The following is a 16819-nucleotide window of genomic DNA, read 5'->3' as shown; positions in this document are numbered from 1 at the left end:
ATGAGGCAGAAGGAGCCTGAGGATCTGTGTGATTGTGGAAGAGCTCTCAGGTAGGCAGTTGGGTAGAGGAGTCTAGGACCTAGAGGAGTGGCCTGATTTGGATATGTGCATTAGGGAGAAAAGTGACCATGGAGTGACACACTAAAAGATGGCCCAGGAAAAGGATGTGGAGTAAAAAGAGAGGGGAACACCAGCATTTAAAGTACAGGCAGAAGTATAAGAGACATGTTTTACACCTAAAAACACATACAGACTGAAAGTGAAGGAACAGAAAAAGATATTTCAGGCAAATGGAAGCAAGAAAAAGCTCAGGTAACAATATTTGCATCAGACAAAACAGATTTTAAGACAAAGACAGCAATTAAGAGACAAAGAAGGGTATTACATAATGACAAAGGGATCATCCAACAGGAGGATATAACAATGTTAAGTATCTATGCACCCAACAAAGGAGCATCTAAGCATATAAAGCAAATATTAAAAGAACCAAAGGGAAAAACTGACAGTAATACAACAGTAGTAGAGGACTTTAACACCCCACCTACACCAGTGGATAGGTCATCCAGACAGAAAATCAATAAGGAAATAGTGGCTTTCAATGACACTTTAGACTAGATGGACATGTAACAAAACCTTATTTTGTGGACTGACCTGCTGCCCTCCTAATACCTTGCGCTACACAGAGATGGTCTCGGGAGAAATGGAAACCAGTTGTCCCAGGGGATAAGGAATGGCACCAGGAACAAAGAGAGAAGAGTGATGCCCTTCTGTTTCAGGACTGGTTACCAGAAGCAGACCCTGAGATGTTGATTCTCATACAAGAATTTATTAAGCAAGTGCTCTCAAGAGAAACTGGTAAAGGAGTGGGGGATACCAAAGAGATAATGGGGAGAAGCCAGCCTCAGCCTAAACACACCCGAGAGTCTGGAATGCACAGTGGGTTCTCATTCTCTGTATAAAGTCACCACAAACACTGAGCGAATATTGCCGAATCCTTGCTCCAAGGGGAAATACAAGGTTTAGGTTCCTGTGAGTCTCTGGTCACATTCTGGCAATTGATCAATGCACAACCTTGTTTTTATGTGTTTAAAAACCTTATTTAATGTATGCCATCAACTCAGTAACACTGAACTCCAAGCGCCATAGTTCATGCCTGAACAAATCTTCTCTAACACATGTATTTTCTCCATAAAGCATATCACAGTCTTCTTGTGCTTGGGAACAGTAGACAGCGCAGCAGCACTATGTTTAGGGGTCATTTTAAATCGTGAAATCAACAAGAAAAGCACAAAAGTGAGGAAAACGTGGTACTAAATAGACTTCCAAGAGGACACTTGTTTATACCATGAGAGCTGAAACAAGAGGCAGGGTAGGGTGTTGCCTCATTCTGTGCATGTCCACCAATGACTTTGAAAGCACCACACACATGCATTTTGGGGTTACAAATAAATTTCAGTGGATAGGAAATTTGCAAATATGGGATCTGTAAATAATGAAGATCAACTGTAAATACTGCTCCAAGTTGGTCCCTCCTTGGGACTACTATAACTCTGACCTTCATCCATCTAACTGGCTAGGTCTGTGGGGGAGTTGGTGGAGGAGGCAGGAGGAAAGCCCCAGGCACTTCTGGCTCTCTGCACCCGCACCTGGGCAAAGTGGTTCCAGCAGCAAAGACTGCAGATGGGCTCACAGGCTAAGAGGTCCAAAGGCATCTGGGAAGAGCAGACAGTCTCAGCAGCATGCTCTGTTGTTCAAGTCATAGGAACATCACTGATGGGCAGAGGAAGAGGACACATGTACTGCTGACTGGGCTCTACACCAGGTCTGGGATAGCAAGTGACCCCGGACCAGGCTGCATCACTGTTGCCATGACTGGCACATTGCTTGTTTCCTTGGCTATAATCTCTGTTATGACAGAAGGGACCCTGTTTTGCTCCCATTGACCTTGCCAGGGCACTGCCAGTACCTGATATTCCAGAAAATATTTGAGGAAGAAATAAAAATAGCAAATGTAACCCATCATTGGACCACCCAAATGGAGCTGTATTCATCCTTGGGGCTTTCCTTTGGATGTGGGTAGGGCTAGAAGCCCTGCCTGAAAACTTCATCTGGCCCAAGGTAAAGGGGTCATTTCAAGGGTTGCAAAGAGGCCAGTGACTCTGTAAGGAGCCCCATTTCTTATGCACTGGTCACCCCTCTTGTGATCAGGGGACTCTAAACAGATAACCGGGTAATAAAAAAAAATTGTTCTTCTTCCTTTAAACATGGATTTACAACTGCTTTTTAAGAGTGATTGTTTGTATATGAACGACTTGATCCAGTAGTGTAATACACTGAATTGTGTCCTCCCCCAAACTCCTATGTTGAAGTCCTAACCCTTAGTATCTCACAATATAACTTTATTTGGAAATAGAATCTTTAAAGAAGTAATTACATTAAAATGAGTTCATTAGGGTGGGCTCAAATCCAATATGACTGGTGACTTTATAAAAAATAAAGGAAGTTTAGATATAGATATGTACAGAAGGAAGATGACATGAAGAGATACAGGATAAGATGGCCATGTACAAGTCAAAGAGAGAGGCCAGGAAGACATGCTTCCATCTTGGTCCTCAGAAGGACTCTGCCAACACCTTGATCTCAAACTTCCAGCCTCTGAAAACTATGAGAAAATAAATTTCTGTTGTTTAAGCCAAAAATAAAAAATAAAGTGCAGGAAGAGAAACAGAAGCCCTTGGGCATCAAGAAAGAATGGTTCATGACATATTAAAAGAAAAAGAAAAGAAGTAAATGTTATCAAAACAACTGAACTAACATTGAATCCTTACTCTGTGGCAGGCATTATTCTAAATTCTTTATATGCAACAATTCATTTACCTCAGAAATCCTCTGTGGTAACCTGTACCAGATACTCTTGGTACTCAATCCTTATGCCTTCAGGCACTACCATTTCAGTGTGCTCCAACTGCCTGTAGCTGCCAAGTATTTTGGCCCACAGTATGACAGCCTGGTAGTGCCAAGGATTTTGACAGTCCCATGAGCAACCCTCAACAAAAGACTATGGCTTGTTTGTGTATAAATACCCCAGCTCCCTTACTCTCAATGTGAGAAGACTCTAAGGGTCATGCTCTATACCTTTTCCCAGAGTTCCACAGTGGGAGTAGGCCCCAGTGGTCCACAGTTGTCTCTTGCTGGATAATCCAGCCTTTTATGACTTCCCTTCATGGACTAACTTCTCTACTCCCCTACCCATGTTTTCCTTTACCTCCCAAATAAACTACTTGCTCTTAAACCCTTGACTCACAGGCAGCTTCTGGAGGAATCCAAACTAAGATATAAAGGAAAAACATAGAATATCTGAGAACTGATGTTTAGAAGAATATAAACATGTAAATGTAACTGAAAACAATCACTAATATGTAGTGGTTGTTAATCACCAATTCTCCAGGCTTGACAAGAATGTGTATTTAAACTCAGGTTAAATTTTTGAAGAGGCAGAGCTCTTCTAGGAACATAAACACCACTCAGAGATTTCTTACCCTTACCAGGCATCAAAGCCTTTTTTCCTCTTTTATTCAAAAAGCGAGGGGGGGGGCCTCCAAATGCCTACCCCAAATTATTAGCTTGAAAAGAGTCCAATTTTGCTTTTCTAAATCCTCTGTACTTAAAGTAGATACATCTTTTACCTGATTTTTTTTTAGAGATTTTATTTATTTATTTGACAGAGAGAGATCACAAGTAGACAGAGAGGCAAGGCAGAGAGAGAGGAGGAAGCAGGCTCCCCATGGAGCAGACAGCCCGATGTGGAGCTCGATTCCAGGACCCTGGGACCATGACCCGAGCCGAAGGCAGAGGCCTTAACCCACTGAGCCACCCAGGCGCCCCTCTTTTACCTGATTTTAGAGGGATCCTAACTCCTTCTATTCACAAATCTGAGCTCACTAGAAAATAAGATTTTATAAATCACGTTTTAAGAGACCATATTATAGACAAAAATATATTAAAATGGTCTCTTCAGATACGGTCTCTCAACTTACTAAGTTGTTTTCTAAACACTGGAGAGTAAAAATCTTAGGAATATGTTCTATGTTTTGTGTTGATTATGCCAATCAAAGTTTAATGAAGCCTTTGTTATGTTGCAATTTTTTAAATGTGTCAGAAAATGCCACAAATCAAAAATAATGTTAAATAAAAGATCTTGTACTGAATTTTAAAAACTGTGACCCTATAATAGGATAAGAATGGGGTGGGGGATGTTTATAGCAGCAATGGCCACAGTCGCCAAACTGGAAAGAACCAAGATGTCCTTCAACGGACAAATGGATAAGGAAGATGTGGTCCATATACACTATGGAGTATTATGCCTCCATCAGAAAGGATGAATACCCAACCTTTGTAGCAACATGGACGGGACTGGAAGAGATTATGCTGAGTGAAATAAGTCAAGCAGAGAGAGTCAGTTATCAAATGGTTTCACTTATTTGTGGAGCATAACAAACAGCATGGAGGACATGGGGAGTTAGAGAGGAGAAGGGAGTTGGAGGAAATTGGAAGGGGAGGTGAACCATGAGAGACTATGGACTCTGAAAAACAATCTGAGGGGTCTGAAGTGGTGGGGGATTGGGAGGTTGGGGTACCAGGTGGTGGGTATTATAGAGGGCACGGATTGCATGGAGCACTGGGTGTGGTACAAAAATAATGAATACTGTTATGCTGAAAATAAATAAAAAATAGATTTTTTTTTTAAATGGGGGGAAAATAAATGAAATGACTAATTGAAAATTTGCTTGTAGTCCCGGATTATTTCCATCAGCGGCCATTAATATGTTTAAAGGGGTTTTGTGGGGGTGCCTGGGTGGCTCAGTGGTTTAAGGCCTCTGCCTTCAGCTCAGGTCATGATCTCAGGGTCCTGAGATCGAGCCCCACATTGGGCTCTCTGCTCAGCAGGGAGCCTGCTTTCCCCCTCCTCTCTCTCTACCTGCCTCTCTGCCCACTTGTGATCTCTATCTGTCAAATAAATAAATAAAATCTTTTAATAAAAAAAAAGAGTAGTTGACTCAAAATGTTTAAAAAAAATAAAAGGGGTTTTGTGACTCACAGTTATGATAAAATTTCGTAAGTCTTCCATTTTGTACAAAAGAAATTGGTTCCGTTAACATTTTCAACTACCAGCCACATTGTGGGCTCTATTAAACAAGTAAATACTTTTGAGAATATATAAACAGAAACATAAGTTAAATATTTGCTTATGGACTCCAGTTGATTAGGGTAAAATGTGCAGTCCTGGGATGCCTGTGTGGCTCAGTCAGTAAAGTGTTTGACTCTTGATCTAACCTCAGGTCCTGATCTCAGGTTTGTGATTACAAGCCCCGCATTGGGTTCCATGCTGGGTGTGGAGCCTACTTTAAAAAAATGTACAGTCCAAGATATTTGGGATAACTTACTATTTAACTAACTATTTAACTAACTATTTAAATGTTGCTAATAAAGTTGCTCCTACTATCCTGCATGAAAATACATATGCTTAAAAAATTATGAAAGAAGCTATTTCTAGCCCAGAAGATAGATTCTACATACTGAGGTCTATAAAAGCCTTTCTTGTGGAGAAAAGTTCTTGCCATTGTGTTTGAATAATTCTTATGACATACAAACAACAACATCACTTAATTTATTTGAGGCCCATTTGATACTATAACTTTGGGCTATTATTTTCCTTTCATTCAGTTCAACACACTTTTTAAATTTCTACTTTAGTAGATAGTCCCTGGTAAACTCATTTCATATGGTTTTAAAGGCACTATTTATTTTTATTTATTTATTATTTTTTATGACCTAGAGATTTATCTATTTTTGAGAGAGAGAGAGAGCAAGTGAGTATAGTGGGGAGGGGCAGAGGAAGAGGGAGAGAGAGAATTTCAAGCTGACACCTTGCTGAGTGTGGAGCCAGATGCAGGGGTTGATCTCATGACCATGAGATCATGATCTGAGCCAAAATCAAGATTCAGATGCTCAACCTACTGAGCCACCCAGGTGCCCCATAAAGGCCCCTTTTATATGATTTGGCTTATAGATACCATATTTTCATAAAAAGATTTAGGTTCAATAGCATGGAAACTATAATAATAGCCACAATTACAAAAGCAATAACAAAGGCTAACTTTTGATCGAGGCTTACCGTGTGCCAAATATTCTTCATACATGCTACCTCATTTTACCCTTATAACAACTTCATGAGGGAAGTATTATTAATATCCTGAATTTAGAGACCTGAAAATAGGCACAGATTGCTGAAGAACTTGCCCAAGGTCAAACCACTGGGAGTGGGAGAGTGGGATCCCACCCCAGCAGCCTACACAGGCCCTTGCTGCTAGCTTGTTGTCAGTCATAGCTGAGCCAGCACAAATCAGCTGCTCAAAGTCACTACTAAACAAATATGTAAGATCAAACCTAGGTTTGTGTCTATACTTGTCAAGGGATATTCTTAACAACCTTTGTTTTACTTTCCAAATGGTCTTACTTATGCTGCCTTTGAAGCCAACTTCATGTCAAAGGGATTAATCACACTAAGAACGAAGTCTAGAGGCAGGGGTCATTTAGTTTTGCCAAATTCTGAGGATGCTAGAGGTTGGCTGAGGGGATTTGGGGAAGGATTTGACTACATAATAATTTTTCAGCTTCTTTTAAAAAAATTTTAACTGAAGTATAGTTGGCATACAATATTATATTAGTTTCAGGTGTACAACATGGCAGTTTGACAATTATATACATTACAGTAAGTCTACTTATCACCTGTTACCATACAAAGTTGATACAATATTATTGATTATATTCCCTATGCTGTACTTTTCATGTCCATGACTTGTTTTATAAAGAGAAGTTTGTTCTTTTAGTCCCCTGCACCTATTCTACCAAACCCCTATCTCCTTCCCCTCTGACAACCACCAGTTTGTTCTCTGTATTTGAGTTTGTTTCTGTTTTTTTGTGTGTGTGCTTGTTTGTTTTGTTTTTTAGATTCCTGTATAAGTGAAATCATATGGTATTTGTCTTTCTCTGACTTACTTCGTTAGCATATTATGGACCCTCTAGGTCCACCCATGTTGTTGCAAATGGTAAGATCTCATCCTTTATCATGGCTGAGTAATATGTGCGTGTGTGTATGTGTGTGTGCACATGCCACATCTTCTAATCCATTCATCTACTGATGGACACTTAGGTTGCTTCCATATCTTGGCATGCTGCAAAAAACATATAAGCATGTATCTTTTCAAATTATTGTTTTCATGTTCTTTGGAAAATGCCCAGAAGTAGAATTTTTGGATCATAGGGTAGCTCTATTTTTAATTTTTTGAAGACCCTCTATACGGTTTTCCACAGTGGCTGCACTAATTTACATCCCTACCAACAGTGCACATAATAATTCATTGACCCTGTCTTGCCTGATTCTTCTAGTCCTATCTTCTCCTACAGTCCTGAACTACTTCTGGAATAAGCTGAATAATGTTCCCCAAAGATACCAGGTCCTAATCTCTGGAACTTGTGAATGTTACCTTATTTTGAAAAGGGTCTTTACAGATGTGATTAAGTTAAGGATCTTGAGATGAAGAAATTATCCTAAATTATCCAGGTGGGCCCTAAATGCAATCATATTTATCCCTATAAAAGGGAGAGCAGGGAGAGATTATACACACACAAAAGATAATGTGAAGACAGAGGCAGAAATTATAGTGATGTGGCCAAGGAAGGAATGCTAGAAGCCACAGATGCTGGAAGAGACAAGGAATGGGTTTTCCCCTGGGACCTCTGGAGGGGGCACGGCCCTGCCCACAATCTTGATTTTGGCCTAGTGATACCGATTTCAGAACTCTGGTCTCTAAAACTGTGAGAGAATAAGTGTATATTATTTTAAGCCATCAAATTTGTGGCCATTTTTCTTAAGATTTTATTTATTTAAGAGAGAGAGTGAGTGAGTGATGGAGAGGAGAGAGGAGTAGAAGGAGAGGGACAAGCAGACTCTGTGCTGAGCACGGAGCCTAACATAGGACTCAGTCTCACAACCCCGAGATCGTGACCTGAGCTGAAATCAAGAGTTGGACACTCAACTGAATGAGCCACGCAGGTGCCCCGGCTTGTGGTGCCACAAGAAACCAATACAACCAATAGTTCTCACTGAGACGTTCTGTTCCAGCTTTGAAGAAGACACTGAAGTCCTGTTTTAGTGTGTGGTTTTACCAGGCAAATGAGCATCTGAACTGTGATCCAGCATTTTCCTCAGTGACTGACATCAGCACAGAATATCACTGGTATTGGGTATGTCAAGAGGCACTTTGTAAGCCACGTGTTCCTTTTTGGCTCCTGCCTGCTGCTGTTGCTGCTGCCTTGGGCTACCCAACCTGCACAACCATCCCATGACCTTGGATGATCAAGAAAAGAGTCACTGTGCTCTACTGAATGAGAAATGCCTTATTTCAAATGTCATGGAGGCCATGTGTAGAGAGGTCAACAATGTGGAACTGGAACCCTGTGTATGTTCTGCCTTAGGCTCATGGAACAAATGAACATTTTTCCCATGCCTTTTGGCTGCCTGGCGCCTCTGCATAACCTCCCTATGTTAGGATGATTTTGCAAATTTTGTCTCCTAAAGCAGAAGGCAAAAACTTCCTTTCCCAGACACACTTGCAGCTCCAGTGTGAGTCTGTAATGGGGCTCCTGGGAGAGTCTGCTTTGGGAGAGAGTGATAGCAGAGGGATGGCACAGAATCCATTCTAGTGAGGGTGGCAAAGCCTGGAGAAGAGATTTCCGGCCTTCAGGGTAGCAGAGGCAGAGATCCTAGTTGGGAGCACCCCGTGCCTGGCATAGGTCATGGGCTCTGCCCAGGGCTCACGCCCAGCAGTGGGAACTGTCTGACAGCCCGGTTCAGGCGTACGAACCTGATTCTCTCACCACCCCAGAGATTCTGTGAGCCCCTGTTACTATCCCTCGATACATTCCTTTTTGTTTAACCAGTCAGGACTGATGTTGTTGGAGACCAAGAGCCTGCCTGAGGCATCCACCGCATGGTTGTGTCTTAACTATCTCGCTGTGTGGTTGCTTCAGGCAGATGACAGGCCTGTGAGACCGTGGGACTTGGTTTTCCCAATACCCACTTCTTACAACCCAGCCTTCTGCAGCATTATTGGGGGATAAATGGTGGCTTCAGGAGGACAGGCATTTGGGTTTTGAGATCCTGAGCAGATTAGCTCTTAAGGTTAGTGGGTTGCAGCGACGAGCACAAAAGGGCGTTTCAGCCCTTCCTTTCACTTGGTGTGGCCCATCCACATTGTGGAAAATGAGAGCCTCAGCCTACTGCACAGCCCCCTCTAAGGTGGCAGGACTTCTCCCACCATGTTATAGGAGGGCCTCAGGGACACGGACCTCTTCAGCCGAACTGATTTCTCAGTACACACCATTCCTGCTCTTCTTAGATCCTACCTGATGTCATGCTCGAGTTGTCTCATGGGTACCTAATGAGACTGAAAGCTCCTCAAGAGTGGAACCCCATTTCTTCCTCCTTTTGGCTCTTCATGGTGCCTGGCTCAGAGGTGAACACACAGGCCTGCTACAGGCCGTAAGCGAGGTGGAGAAGCAGCCTTGTCTCCACTGCTCTCCATTCACCAGCTCCCACTGAAGAAGGAGGAAGTGATGGCGCTGGTGAGCCCAAGTTTCCAGCTGCTTTTGTATTCTCCAGGAGAGGTGATGTTTTCCTGAGACCAGAGCTGGGGACAATCCCTCAGACTCCCTTTCACCCTCACACTGCCACAGAGAGCTGACTCTACCATTGGCTTAAAAAGCTGTTATGTAAGGGGGCCAACTTTTAACGGACAAGCCATTCACAATGAGTTGTTAAAATCAAAAATATACTTAGAGCATTTACCAGGGCTTATTCTCATGAACAACAGTTTTGCACTTGTCATTTGTGCTTAAGATTCTGAAGAGCTCAAACAGATGGATTCACACGAATCACTGGGTTTTCGGGGTCACCTGTGGGTCGCCAGTCCCTCACCTTCCTCTCACAACGGAGAATCATGTCACTCCATCATTTACAGAATAAATATAGTTGGAATTCCATAATTATATAGCGCTTCAACTATGTACGCTGCAATGGTATCTTCGTGCAGATTTGAAAACTGTACACTGTTGCAATTTATTTCACCTGGCTGGATCTCATTTTCTACCTCTCTAACAAAAGGAAAGTTAAATGCTTATTCCTATGAGAAGGTGGTTTTGGTTTTACATTTTAGGAATTAGGTTAGCTTAAGCTCTGAATCACCTGGTTTGTAGTATAAGTGTTGGTTGCAAAGAGGTCTGGGTGTAAATGTCATTTCCTCCTGTATTGGAAGTAATTTTTATTCACCTTGCTGGTCCTATTGCGGTGTTCTACCCCCCAACCCCGCTCCATCCTGAGCAATTCTATTTCTTTGTAGAGAGTGGCTTCCATGATAAAGCAATATATCATCCCACCAGAGAGGCTGTGGATTTATTTCTTTATTAGCTAGTGAGCCAAGAACATTATAGGGCACAGGGTGAATATAATACGAGCTGCATGGGGGACTATTAACCTGGCAGGGCCTCACACAAATGCAGTGAATTCCTGTCAGCCACGTGCAATGTAACTGCATCTACAGAGAGTAACATGACCCTTTAACTCCATTTGGTCAAGATATTTACTTCTTTGCCCTGTCTTCAGCCACCATTTGATCTTTCATAATAGTGACTCTAAAGCTTTTTTGAGCTCAATCCACATTACATTTTATATCACACACAGAAATATAAAACTGAACCATGTAACAAAATCATGTTTACTCTCACTACTTGTGAAAAATGTTAATAATTTCTACTCTGTTCTAATTAATAAAAGAATGGACTGATATGCCCTAAATTGATCGAGATTCAAATGAGTCTCAAACTATGGTCTAAAAAGCACAGTTTTAGAATCTATTCCTCAGAACAAGTTGGGAAGATCTTCATTTCCTTGACTCCCCTTTGCTATTTCTTCTGGGATTTACTTCCATATTTCTAAATAACACAAATACATTCCTATTTCATATTTTCTTATGCCTTTACGTATCATCAATTTTCTTCATATGGAAAACGAGGACCTAGCTCCCTTTCAATGCACCCTTCTCAAATATTCACATATTTCCTCTCCTCACCTCCCAATATATCATGAATTTTTGATTAAGTCAACATTCATTGTTCATATTATCATGGTTGTATGTATGGGCTAGGGTCCCAGCAAGAAATAGAGGCACACTCAAATGGGGTACTTTGAGAAGAATTTAATAAGGGACCATCTGTAAAAAGCATGGGCAGGGTCCAGGAAAACCACTGGAGATAGCGCTGCTAGAATTGCGGGGGGGGGGGGGAGGACTCCATTACCACTCATCGACGCCAAAGAATCTGGAGACCTAAAAATGTATAGTGAGACCCACCTGACAGCAGCCACACTGTTGTCAGGGCATGAGGCCAGCATGAGATGACCATGATAGGCAGACAGAGAGAGAACCACATACCTTCAACTCAATCTCCTTCCTCCCTTTGATCTCCTGCTGAAGCTTCCCAAGGGAAGAACTCACCTGGAAGCCAGAGGGCACAGGAGCCTGTTAGTGGAGTCCAAAGAAGTATGCCTCCTAGGCACAGGGCAGGTGAAGGGTGGATGAATCTGGAAGGCAAATTATGTAACTAGTATTCACAGTCGAGCACATTTACTTATTTTAAAGATTTATTTATTTGCGAGAGAGAGCACGCACTGTGGGAGGGCCAGAGGGAGAGGGAGAGAATCTTAAGCAAGCTCTATGCCCAGCATGGAGCCAATGCGGGGCTTGATCTCACAACCCTGGGATCATGACCTGAGCTGAAGAGTTATTAACTTTTAATAGCTGTGTACACTTATCCAAGTCACACACCTCCTAGAGCTCCCATTTGCCAATCTATAAAATGGGGATAGGGTTATGTGATTTGCTGGATGTTTATAAAATTAGAGAGATTACATGTGTAAAGTCTTTGGTGTTTAATAAATGATAGCTATTTACTTTAGTTGGGTATGATTCCTGCCAGGGGTCTCCAAGGAAGATTGCCTGGTGTAACCATTTTTTTTCCTGCAGCTTATAGGATCTTTTTTTTGTCCCCTGTTCCCAAAATATCATGGCTATGTGCCTTGGTATAGATGTGGGTTTTTGCTCAGCCTTTGTTCTGGACACACAGTGAGCCTTTTTGGTCTGGAAACTGATCCCTTCAAGTCAGAGAAACTTTCTTGAATTATTTCTTTGATGATTTCTGCCCTTCCATTTTCCATGTGTTCTTACTCTGAAATTCATTCATATGTTGACCTTATTGAGATGCAGTGCTTTTATTATCTTTTAGCTCCTATTTTCCATCTCTTCATCATTCTGCTCCACATACTAGATTTCCTCAACTTTAGCTTCTAGTTCTCCTGTTGAGCTTTTCATTTCTGCTACCTTATTTTTAATTTCCCAAGGATTCTTTCCTATTCTCTAAATGTTTCCTTTTGGTGACTTTCTTTTTATTTGGTTGCAGTATCTTATTTTTCCAGAAAATATTAAATATCAAAGATGATATCTCTGAGCATAGTCTTTATTTCTCCAGGTTCTTTTTTCCCCTCAATCTTTGGCCTCTGTCTTGTACCTTAAAGAGTTTCCTGAGAGGTCTGGAAGTCCCAGGCTATCTTACTCACATTTAAGAATATAACCTATAAGCCTAGTTGGAAGAAAGGGGGTTACTGATTATACATTTCACTGTGATCTAGCTAGACCCTTATACTGATACCAAGATATTTAGCTCTTTTTTCTTGGGCTGTCAAATACTCAGAGAAGCTTCCAACCCCTGTCTGGAAAACATACATCTAACTTTCAGTGAAGGTCATTTGGGAGAAGAGGGCTGAGGGCCATGTGTTCAGGAAGCCTTTGCTTAATCCCTATTTTCAATACAGGATCCCACCCTCAGCAATGCTTAATGTCCCCCAGACCGGAGGCCCTCTACCCTCCAGAGAATACCCCTAAATATGCAGCTAGAGTGGGGGGAAGCAATTGCCTTGCTGAGGATGGAGATCTGGGTTTAAACTTGCTTCTACTACCAGCACCGCCAGTTACTATGTCATTGTCTCTCAGACTAAATCCAACCTTTCCGTGCTCAGCTTGGCAACACTGGTGTTGAGACTTGTCAAACCACAAGGATTCTGCCGCTATTCCTTCTTAGACTCTGCCCACTTCAATCAATAGAGGGAACCCAGAAGGCTGGGGAAAGAAGGATCAAGCTACGTCCAATTGTCTTCCTAGTGCTGTGAGCAGTTCCCCAGCAATGCTTCTTTGCTCCAGCAAAGATTCCTTCCTGCAGTAATAGTTTATGTAAGTTTGCCATTTTTCTGACACTCACAGAAACAGTCTCATCGTGGCCCCCCAGTCCCCAGCCCCCACACCAGGGACACCAGTACCGGCTGAGCAGCAATCGCTCCTCAGGGATCTGGGCCCCTGCCTCATGGGCTCCTCCTCCAAGCTTATAGGTTCTGATAATTCCCCATCCCCTCGCCTGGACTCCCAGCTGCCTGGGAGTGGTAGCTGCTTCCTAGAGTTACTGCCTCCGTGATATCTTAGAGTTCAACTTTATGCCTCATTAACAACTCTTTATATTAAATTCTATCTGTTCAAATAATTAGTGGGGTTTTTCTGTCTCCTGATTAGATCCTGATGGTTACACCAACTTTCAATGAAACCTCTTGTTTTCCAGCCCCACTTATACCCCACTTTCAGAGGTATGGGTCGCCTCCAAATCCTGAGCCATTCTGGAGTTTCACACCAGAAATTATTTTGCTTCTTGGTCTCCCTAACCCTCTTGAGAAACTTAGGGGTCAGGTTCTTCTGGTCTGCTGGATCAGTAATGACTTGTCCATCTGCTTTCTTGCTTCTGAGATTTTGTTGTTTTCTCTCCCAATTTCTTTGTCCCTGCAGGGTTTTGCTTTTTGGACATCGTGTTTATGGTCATAATGGAATTTGGGAAAGGAAATTCATTGTTTTTTTAAAAATAAGAACAAGAGACTAATTTTTAAAGGGATGACAACAAACTGAGAAAAAATATTCCCTAAGTTAGGATGGTAGTTTGCACTGCGGGGGAGGAGAGTGGAGCAGGATCCACGAGGAGGTAGATTTGCTCACATTCAAATCCTATCTATGAATTCCAACTACTCTGTACATGATAAATTTCACAAATTTTGAAAAGGCAAACTTCAGTGTACAACTATATCAGTTAGCATGTATTCAACTGCATAGAATAGAAACTTAACCACAAAGGTTTAACTAAATAGGAGTATGTTTTTCTTCCATAATGAAGAAGTTTAGAGGAAGGCAGTCCAGGGTTAATATAATGTCTCCATAGTGCCATGGCCAACAAGGCTCCTCCTAGCTTTGGGCACAATCATGCTTGGCTTTTGCCTTTATGTTTCTTACATGGCTGCTTTACCTCTGATTATCACATCTATATTCCAGGAAGAATGGCAATGAACAAAGGGCAAAAAGCCAAAGAGATGAGTGAGCTGAGTTGGCCTCCTCTTTAAAGAGTGTTCCTTGTGTACCCCAAATGAATATAATGTTATATGTCAAATTTTTAAAGATTTTATTTATTTATTTGACAGAGAGAGATATCATAAGTAGGTGGAGAGGCAGGCAGAGAGAGAGAGGAGGAAGCAGGCTTCCTGCTGAGTAGAAAGCCTAATGTGGGGCTCCATCCCAGGACCCTGGGATCATGACCTGAGCCAAAGGGAGAGACCTTAACCCACTGAGCCACCCAGGTGCCCCTATATGTCAATTTTTAAAAATAAATAAAATTTTTTAAAAAGTGAAACCAGGGGTGCCTGGGTGGCTCAATGGGTTAAGCCTCTGCCTTCTACTCAGGTCATAATCTCAGGGTCCTAGGATCGAGCCCCACATTGGGCTCTTTGCTCAGCGGGGAGCCTGCTTCCCCCTCTCTCTGTCTGCCTCTTTGCCTAACTGTGGTCTCTCTCTCTGTGTCAAATGGATGAATAAAATCTTTTTTTAAAAAGTTAATTTTTTTTAAAAATAAACACATAATGTATTTTTATCCCCAGGGGTACAGGTCTGTGAATTGCCAGGTTTACACATTTCACAGCACTCATCATGGCACATACCCTCCCCAATGTCCATATCCCCACCACCCTCTCCCGTCCCCCCTCCCCCCAGCAACCCTCAGTCTGTTTTTTGATATTGAGTCTTTTATGGTTTGTCTCCCTCCCAATCCCATCTCCTTTCATTTTTTCTTTTCCAACCCCCCCCCCCAACCCCCTCACATTGCATCTCCACTTCCTCATATCAGGGAGATCATATGATAGTTGTCTTTGGATGAATAAAATCTTAAAAAAAAAAAAAAAAGTGAAACCAGGGGGCGCCTGGGTAGCTCAGGGGGTTAGAGCCTCTGCCTTCGGATAAGGTCATGATCCCAGGGTCTTGGGATTGAGCCCCACATCGGGCTCTCTGCTCAGCAGGGAGCCTGCTTCCCTTCCTCTCGCTCTCTCTCTGCCTGCCTCCCTGCCTACTTGTGATCTCTGCCTGTCAAATAAATAAAATCTTAAAAAAAAAAAAGTGAAATCAGGCCCTCATACGTTTAAATCATTATTAAAATCCATTTATGATAAAATAAGAAGAACTAGGGGAGCCTGGCTGGCTCCATCGGTAGAACATGTGACTCTTGATCTTGGGGCTGTGAGTTCAAGCCCCATGTTGGGTGTAGAGATTACTTAAAAATCAAATCTTAGGGGCACCTGATTGGCTCAGATGATAGAGCATGTGACTCTCGATCTTGGGGTCATGAGTTTGATCCCCACTTTCGGTGTAGAGAATACTTAAAATCTTAAAAAAAAAAACCTTAAAAACGCCCCCCCAAATCTAGGGGAAAATACATGAAAAAAAGAGACAATGTTGTGCTTAATTAAATAAGTTCACATTTACAGATACCTAAAATGGCATACCAGCCCCCTGACACTATTTCCAAAATGTTCTTGCTCTCAGGTTATTTACTGTGAGGTGTCCACATTATAATATGAAATATGTGTAACTATTTCACAAAGTATACTAGGCCCCATGTGCCTTAGCTCTGTGCTGCAAATACAGAGCAAAGGCACTGTATTCACCAATATTAAGTCATGGTGGGGACAATTTGATCTTATCTATTTTTTTTAAGATTTTTAAAAATTTATTTATTTGACAGACAGAAATCTCAAGCAGGCAGAGAGGCAGACAGAGAGAGAGAGGAGGAAGCAGGATCCCTGCTGAGCAGAGAGCCCGATGCAGGGCTCGATCCCAGGACCCTGGGATCATGACCTGAGCCCAAGGCAGAGGCTTTAACCCACTGAGCCACCCAGGTGCCCCTGATCTTATCTATTTATTGCCAGATTTAAAAGTTATGTCATAATCTCTTGCAAAATTTACATATGTGTCTGCATACATGTATGCCCATGAAAACCGGGTAATGGAGTTCCAAGCAGTCCAAATTTTTTCTCAGAAACCCAGATCTCTGTAGTGCATACCCTCTCTATGAACGTTACAGGGAAGCAAATACAAGATACATATGTATTTTCATGTTCCTTTGAAGTGTTAAAAAAAAAAAAAGTTTCCTGAACAACCCAAGTGGCAATTTTGCCTACTTCTCACTGTCTAAGACTTTGTCACAGGCTTCCCCAAAGAAGTCTGGGGAGGTGATGTTTTCTCCTGGGAACATTGTCCCCCTGAACAAAACCAGAGCCAAGTGAGGAAGCAGG

At 42.1% G+C, this 16819-nt stretch overlaps 1 protein-coding gene across 1 annotated transcript in view; it reads right to left on the bottom strand.

Moving 5' to 3' along the window:
- USP9X (ubiquitin specific peptidase 9 X-linked) overlaps nucleotides 1-16819 on the bottom strand; it is a 461171-nt gene that overhangs the window by 339329 nt on the left and 105023 nt on the right. The window contains exon 3 of the mRNA XM_059158617.1: nucleotides 11613-11698. The gene's annotated coding sequence lies outside the window, so the exon portion shown is untranslated. The remainder of the gene's footprint in view (nucleotides 1-11612; nucleotides 11699-16819) is intronic.

This window comes from Mustela lutreola, chromosome X (assembly GCF_030435805.1).
Source record: "Mustela lutreola isolate mMusLut2 chromosome X, mMusLut2.pri, whole genome shotgun sequence".
In the NCBI taxonomy this organism is placed as follows: Eukaryota; Metazoa; Chordata; class Mammalia; order Carnivora; family Mustelidae; genus Mustela; species Mustela lutreola.
Note: the sequence above shows the minus strand (reverse complement) of the source record. Positions and strands in the feature narration are given on the sequence as shown.